The sequence below is a fragment of the Meles meles genome, chromosome 8 (genome assembly GCF_922984935.1).
Source record: "Meles meles chromosome 8, mMelMel3.1 paternal haplotype, whole genome shotgun sequence".
In the NCBI taxonomy this organism is placed as follows: Eukaryota; Metazoa; Chordata; class Mammalia; order Carnivora; family Mustelidae; genus Meles; species Meles meles.
This window is the reverse complement of record NC_060073.1, coordinates 115,256,263-115,264,904: the sequence shown is the minus strand read 5'-3', so window position 1 is coordinate 115,264,904 and position 8,642 is coordinate 115,256,263.

The window sequence follows — 8,642 nt, the reverse complement described above, 5'->3', positions numbered from 1 at the left end:
TTGTGGCCCTGAAACAGCAGGAGCGCAGATGTTGTGAGAGACCGGGGGGACATCTTCCAATGCTCTTGGCCATTGAAATGCTCTTTCGGTGTACTGAATACCGAACATGCTGCTCCCTGAGTTGAACACAATCTCTCACACATTCCACTTGCTGCTGAAGCTCAGGGTTGGAGAGATCTGGCCCTTTCCATTGCTTCAACTACTGTGGCCCCAGCCATTTAGCCATCCAGCCCTAGAGTTCCAGGACAGACCCTGGATCAGATAAGGCATGAGGGTACTTCTGTGGGACCTCTCATTTCACATTTGGGGAGGGAGGTTGTGTTTTCCAAAGACTAGACACACACATCCCATTCCAAACACTCGCCCTGCACGGCGACACTGACACCTCTTCGCTGAGAAGCAGGACTGATCTCTCCCACCCTGCCCATCCCCCTTGAATCTGGGTTGATCGTAACTGATCAAATATGGCAGAAGTGATGCTGTTTGGCTTCTAAAGTTAGATCTGAGGAGGCAGTTATAACTTTCATCTGTCCGTGTCTCTGTCTCTGTTTCTCTCTGATGCTTGCCCTTGGGACCCAGCCGCCATGTTGTGAGGAACCACAGGCCACACATAGGTGACCCAGCTGACACAGCTTTCAGCTCTGGCTAGGACCCCAGTCAACACCAGCATCTGCGGTCAGACATCCGAGTGCCGGAGACGCAGATGACTCTTCTCCTAGCCTTCCAGTATTCCAGCTGAGTCCTCGGACACGTGAAGCAGGAGCGAGTCATCCCCATTGTACTTCATCTGAATTCTTGACCGCAGAAACCATGTGTGGTAATGCATGACTGCTATTTTAAGTTATGAGCGCATGGGGTGGTTTATTACACAGCAGAAGACACGACAGATGGAGTCTAGCAAACAAGTGCTCTGACAACCAGAGGTACGGCAATCTGGAACTAGGACCTTAGACATACATACTTCCCCCATCTCCTCTTTCCACTGCTTTTTCACACAAGAGAGTTGCAGAGATTCCCATCACAGAGTTTTCTCCCGGATAATTATGAAGCTTCGAGCATAACGTTGAAAAATACCACATTTGTTAAAACTGGACCCTCAGGAAACACACTACCTCTTACATGATTGGTGTACAAGTACGGTCTTGGCTTATGCGATTATCATCTCACAGTCTTGATTCATCCACCAGACAGTGGGAAACACTGCACATGGGAACGTGTCGATCTCTGAGGTACAAAAGACAAAGTGACCTAAGGTTTAGGGAAGTAAACTGATTTCTTCAGTCCCTTAAAAATCTGTTCTCGTATCACTGGTCTATGTTTCTCCCCACAGGAACCTAGTAAGTGGTGAGGCAGCCTGCTAGGCCTTGGAAGCACCCAAGTGATCCTCTGCCCTGAATTAAGCAAGCGTCAGTCACTCTTCTTACAAGGTCTCAATTTAATGCCGCATGACCCCTGTGCAGTTCATTTAATTCCCATATTATATAAGGAAACTGAGCCACAGAAAAGTAGGGTGGAGGCTCTTCCTAAACACATTTAGCTTAAATGAATCCAACTGTGTGTACGTTCAGTCATGATATAAAACAAAATACTTACTTTTAGTAGTGCCCATGGCTCCGGACATCTCATTCAGTGAGTCTTTGTTTCACATGTTAAATGGTATCTCAAAAAGAAAGGATCTGGTGTGAAGGAGTGCGTCCCCACCCGAAGACACCCGAGTTTGTGCTAACAGAACAGGAAGAGCTTTCAGAGGTGATTGACTCTATGCTCTGACTTGAGGACCTGACCCTCACCATCATCAGACCCCAGCTGGTGGGAACTTGTTCAAGGTCACAAAACTAGAAGGCGGTGAAGTGGAGGTTCAAACTCATGTCCACCTGCCTCAAAATCTCATGCATAATACATTCCACTATGTGTGTATGTGTCTGTGTGTTTTCTCTACAAATCCGCTATGTTCACTTACACACTTGTATCTGCCTGGGTTTCAACCCCAGCTCTGCCATTCACCTGCCCTGTAAGTGTTCTGGTTATCGACTGGTGTATGACAAACCCCCCAGAACTTTGCAACTGAAAAAATAATACTTTATTATTAGCTTTCATGGTTACAAAAGGGAGATCCCAGGAGCAAGTGTTCCCCCCAAACTGAACAGAATCTGTAAGTAAGGCTACTTAGAAACTATCCCTGGAGTTCATGTGACCTCACTTGGGCCCCATTTGTTGGTCAAGAGCGAGTCACAGCGGCCAGGACAGAGTCAAGACATCAGGGACAAGCTCCCGTCGTAACCTTGGGCATGGATTTCAGTTCTCTGTGCTTCACTTTCTCCATCCACAAAGTGGAGGTGATACGGTGTGTACTGCCAGACCTGGTGTGACAGTTAAATGCAGTAAGTTCATGTGACATGGTTAGCGGAGCGCCGGGCACGTGGCAGGAGCTCAGGAAAGTCACAGTGCCATCGTTATTCCCTTGGGAACACCATGCCGGATACTGGGACACCATCACTTTACACCCACAGAGCTCCGATCGCACCTATACTGCTTCTAGAGAACATCACCACAGCCATGATCCTTCTTGACAGACAGCTTCAGAGCGCGCTCTGGGGACTCTTCATTATGCTCCATGAGGCTCGTTCCCACCATGAACAAACGCAGATCCTTTCCCTTATTGTCGCCATAGACTCCCCAAGGACATTTCAAAGCAAGCCACACCCAACAGGCTCTCAGGCAGGAAGACCAAGGAGCACACTCACCAACTCTCTTCACGCTTTTAACCACGGCTCCAAGCGGATCCGTTTAGCAGCCAGCTGGCTGCCACCCACTGCAGGACCTAAGCTGGGAACTTGCAGAGGTCAGCTTCAACGACACCGAGGCAAAAAGGGACTCTGTGGTTCCCAGGAACCTTGGCCCCAACCTTGAAAATTTTCTGGACAACTGGCCAGCTGAGTTTCCTTTTGGGAAAAGAAAACATAAATTACTCTGCTCAGCTGAAAAGCTTCACTGGCTCTGAAGAAATCCGTGGCATGGCTGCCCATAGTCCCATCCTCTCGGACAGCACACGGATCTTTCCCAGGCGGCTGTCACTTGGAGTTCTGGCACCAAAGCAGGCCCATGGTTGGTGGGGAGACCAGACCACAGGGCAGCCTGTGAGGAGCACGGCCTCATGCGGGTTCTCTTCCTCTCTTTCCAGGTTCCTTCAGAGCACGCAGGAAGTGGCTGGACACTGCGGCCCAGCTCATGAACCTTCCAGGGCCCAAAAAGATTTTAGGCAAAAGTCGCCTTTTCGGTGAGAGGCAGTTGGGGCGGGGAGTGGAAGTTGAGAGGCCTCAGCTGGAGTTAACTCGTTACAGAACGGTATAGAGCGGTTTCCAATACTTAAGAACAAAGTGAGGAGAACAGAGGAGGAGAAGGAAGAGCAGGTATTTCTTGACTAGTAAGAGCCAACTGAGGGGGCAAAGGCCGAACTCGGCCCATGACAAAACGAGGCAGAGGCTTGGCGGCTGTAGGACCGTCTTCCTCAACTGTGTCAGCTTTTCATCTTCAACAGTCCCTACAAGAAAAGACCTGGATGCTGGCTGTTATCGCCTTCTACCTTTTGACCCCCACATGTCAGAGAAGAAAGAGCTATTATTATCTTAATAGTTAAAAAATTAAAAAAACAAAAAACAAAAAATAAAAAAGAAATTCCTAGGAGAGGACTCTGGCCCATTTAGATTAGGTTTTATCCCAGAACCGATCCCTGGACCCGTCACCAGGGATGTAGAATAATCAGAAAATATACTCCCATTTATTTCCTGTGATTGTGGGGATAGAGAAGTGAGTCACTAAAAGGAAGCAAGATTCTCCAAAAGACCAAAGAGATCCTGGACACACAGACACAAAGGCACAAACCACTAATATCCACACAGGCATTTCAGCCAGGACCACTCTAGAGCACATTATTTTATCAAGTCAATTTTAGGTGAGACTAGTGGACTGAAGAGAAGGAATGTCCCTGGCTGGGGGGAGGGGATGAGAAGGGAGGTCATTTTGTTTGTTTGTTTTTAAGATTTTATTTATTTATTTGACAGACAGAGGTCACAAGTAGGCAGAGAGGCAGGCAGAGAGAGAGAGAGAGGGGGAAGCAGGCTCCCCGCTGAGCAGAGAGCCCGATGCGGTGCTAGATCCCAGGACCATGAGATCATGACCTGAGCTGAAGGCAGAAGCTTTAACCCACTGAGCCACCCAGGTGCCGCGGGAGGTCATCTTGAATCAGAATTTATATATTTAAAACTCTTTCTATAACTAATTATAATTTGTATGGCCATCACATAAACACATTTGCACATCTCTTGTTAAACCACGTGATGTAAGTTTTGTGGGGAATATGGCATCATGGCCATCACGGTGTCTGGATCGGGGGCAGCAAGTGTCAGTATCAGGACAAGAGATGTGGAGTAAGGGGAATTGGGGCAGGCCCAGCAAGGAAAAAGGGACCAAAAATGTAGATGTGAGAGACCCGCAAAACAAACTTCACCGCCATCAGAGTTTTGCCTTTGGCAGGCACTTTGGGTTAGATTTTCAGGTCTATCTGCATTTGCATGCTTTTCTCATTTAGTAGCTTCCGTTTTTTTCTCCAGGGGGGAAAATGTAGGCACATTTTGTCATGCCTCAGATGGATTCACAACATCCATTACATGGCTGGATTAGCAAGTCTGGAGCTACCTGCTTCCTCTTCCCACCGAGGACCCACGCGCCACTCCCCCAGCTCTCCACCGCAGATCCAAGTGCCCATGAGCACGGCGTGCCTGGTGAGCGATGTAATGAAGCATCTTTATTTTCCTCCTCAAACTTCCACAGAGAAGTTTCGTTGAGTGGGAATAATTAGAACTGAAAAGAGTCACATTTCACTGGCTACATTTTGCCAAATGAGATTTCAAACTTCCTTTATTTCTTCAAACTCTTAACCTCCCATGTGAGGTAAGACCATGTAAACCTCAAAGATGACCTCAGAACAAAGAGCCAAAATCGTTTCATTGGCTTGGGGCTCACCTGCACACTAGGTGTGTCAAAGCTGAGGCCCCAAGTTCCACTGTCCCTGTGTGGCAGTGGGAGCGGTAATGCTCATGCAGTAATGGTGGCCGGTGCATGGCCCGTGCCCCACCCCACAACCCCACGGGAGGCCCTCACTTGGAGATTTCTTCACACGTCTTCTAACTTTGTAAGAATCACCATGTCTGACTGGCCGTATCAAAATGGCCAAACATCTACCCTCTTATCTGACTATGTCCTCTCAAAGGAAAACTCACCCCTTCTCCTATTTAAAGGCAACACAGTTATCTGTGTTCTAGACACTTCTGTCCCCTTCCTTTCCTCTCCCAGCTCCATCCCCTCCTTCAAGCCTTTTCCCACTAATGCCCTCCTTTCTTCTCCCTTTGGTCTCTCCCTTCTTCAGGCTCCTTCCTCTGGCTTCCAAACACACTGAGGTCTCTGGGTGAGCTCCCCCCACTCCCCACCTCCCCACGCCACTCAAGGGGAGCATGTATCTCCTGGGGCAGAGACGAATGCCTAGAGCTTAGTGGGGTTAGTCAACATTTGGGGGTAGGGAGAGTGTAGCAGAGGAGAGGGAAGGGAGAGTGTGTAGCAAGGCAGCTCTTGGGTTTTTAGGGTAAAATGCTATTTCACTGGGTATCAGACCACAACTTTAACAAAGCTGCACCTCACTGTAAGCCCACGGGCAAAGGGAAAACAGTGTCAGACACGGGACGGATGGGAGTCACACTCGTGATGACAGCTGAAACCCAAGAGGCTGACAAGGTCCAAGCTGCAGAAATGCTACTGAAAAGCAATGGAGAGAAAAACAAAAAACCAAAAACCAGAACAGAAACAAAAACCTTGGTTATAATAAATATGACCATCGTATAACCACATATTCTCTAGGATGACACCAATCACGGGGTAGTTACGCAGCAAGTTGGGGAGAGAGTGCCAGATTCCTAGGCTACTATAGAGAGAGATTTTCCTACCTTTTTGGGTGAAATTTCAAAGTAAGAAATATGTGATTGTACTAGAAGGTCACCCTCCTGCCACTCTCCAAAAGAAGAATTTAAATCAATAACTTTGTAAATTGAATTATATTTTCCTGATGGACGGCAATTACTGAGAGGCTCTCTCTCATTTGTGATTGATCTTCAAATGTCTATTTGTCCTTGGTGCTTTAGCGGCTAGTTTGTCTTCCCCCAGTCTCTCTTGCCAAGTGGCTAATGATCCATAAACGAGAACTTAAAGAAAAGAACTGATTTTGTGCCGTCAAGAATTATCTTCTAATTCAAATTGCAAACCCTCTGCCTTCTGTTCCTATTAGAGTCTGCTTTCTTTTTCTTTACTTTTTTTCTTTAGTGTAATAGGTTTTCTTAAAACTGATGAATATAACAGATATCCAGGGAAAGAATTCTTACATCATGTTTCTAAATCCCATAAAAATTATTGCCTCTCTCTCTTTCCAAAGCCTCAGGATAAAGAAAAGCCAAATTCTGACTTAATCTTGGCATTCACTCTGAACAAGCAGCCTGACCTAGTTCTCTCACTGATTGTCAAAGTCCTCTGCACACCTATAGGAAAAACAAAGCCAAGACCAGAACCCATTTCCTGGATACCCAACATCAGACATATGTAAACATGCAGATTTTAAAGGGAGCGTTGTTTTTTTTTTTTTTTTTTTTTTGGAGTATGACTTTCACATAATGATGGGCTCCGATTTGCAAAAATATAACTTATTTTTTTTTAATCATCGGACTTTCTGAGTTTCCAAGATCCCACTTTCGCTAATGGCAGAAAAACCAAACCTTGTAGTTCAACATTAATTGTTTCTGCTTTAAATTTCAAAACAGTTCTTCCTGGGCTACACAGTCCTTCCCTAGAGTATGTACATTTTTAAAAAGAGAATCTCCTGCTGAGGGAGGTCACGATACGTGTAACCATGCTACCAAACAGGAAGTTTAGGAGGAAGCTCTGCTAGTATAAAACAGACGATCCATCAACAAAACTAAAAGGCAACTGACGGATGGAATGGGAGAAGAAATCGGCAAATGACACAACAGATAAAAGGTTGGTATTTGAGATCTATAAAGAATTTTACAAACTCAACACCCAAAAAAAACAAATCATCCATCAAGAAATGGGCAGAAGACATGAAGACATACTTCTCCAAAGAAGATATACAAATGGCCAACAGACACATGAAAAAAAATGATCCACATCACTCGGCATCAGGAAAATACAAATCAAAATCACAATGAGATACCACCTCACACCAGTTAGAATGGCTAAAATTAACAAGTCAGGAAACAACAAATGGTGGCGAGGATGCAGAGAAAGGGGAGCCCTCTTACACTGTTGGTAGGAATGCAAGCTGGTGCAGCCGCTCTGGAACAGTGTGGAGGTTCCCCAAGAGCTACCCAACTGTATGACCGGACCCTACCGTACAACCCAACAATTGTAGTACTGTATATTTACCTGAAAGACACGGATATAGTGAAAAGAAGGGGCACCTGCACCCTAATTTTCATACCAGCCATGTCCACAATAGCCAAACTGTGGAAGGAGCCAAGATAGCCTTCAGCAGATGAATGGATAAAGATGTGGTTCATATACACAATGGAATATTACTCAGCCATCAGAAAGGATGAATACCTATCCTTTACACTGACATGGATGGAACTGGAGGGGATTATGCTAAGTGAAATAAATCAATCAGAGAAAGTCAATTATATGATTTCACTCATATGTGGAACATAAGGAATAGAATGGAGGACCACAGGGGAAGGGAGGGAAAACTGAATGGGAAGAATCAGAGAGGGAGACAAATCATAAAAGACTCTGGACTCTGGGAAACAGATTGAGGATTACAGAAGGTGTGGGGGGATGGGATAACCAGGTGATGGGCATTAAGAAGGGCACGTGATTCAATGAGCACTGGGTATTATATGCAACTAATGAAAACTTGAACACCACATCAAAAACTAATGATGTACTATATGTTGGTTAACTGAATTTAAATTAAAAAAAAAAAAAAACAGAAGATCCAACCTCATCTGAAGGGCCTGAGATAGCCTCCCCACCCCATGATCGTCACACTGAAGATGAAGCTCAAAGGTTAGGGAGATCTGGGGAGGTAAAGATGGGAAAGAAGAACATTCCAGGGCAGAGCAGTGACAATAGCATGTGGGAGGAACAGACATTCCCAGGGAGTGTGGGTGTTAACTTCTGCACTGTAAGGTTGCTAAGGAAAAGGAACATTGGTGCAAGAGAGGGCCATCTAGGCATGCAAGGAAATAATATCTGATTTGGACAATGTTCTGGTGTAAGACTTCTTGGGCTCTTCGGGCTGGCTCTGTACTGACTTCATCATGTTTGGGACAGTAAGTAGGTCTTTACTTTGGAAAAGGTCCCCATCCGTTCACTGGGGCTGTGACCCCTGGGCAGATGACAGATCCTTCAGCTGGTTCATGGAAGCAGTCATCTGCCTCCAGAAAGACTCGTCCCCGTGCATCTGTACTTGCTGGTTTCTGTGCTTTAAAAATCTGGAACAACCTCTAATTGAATTGCCTTTTGAAATCACCAAGGATTCTCATTCAGAGGCAGACAATGCAGGGTCAGGATGTGTGTCCTCC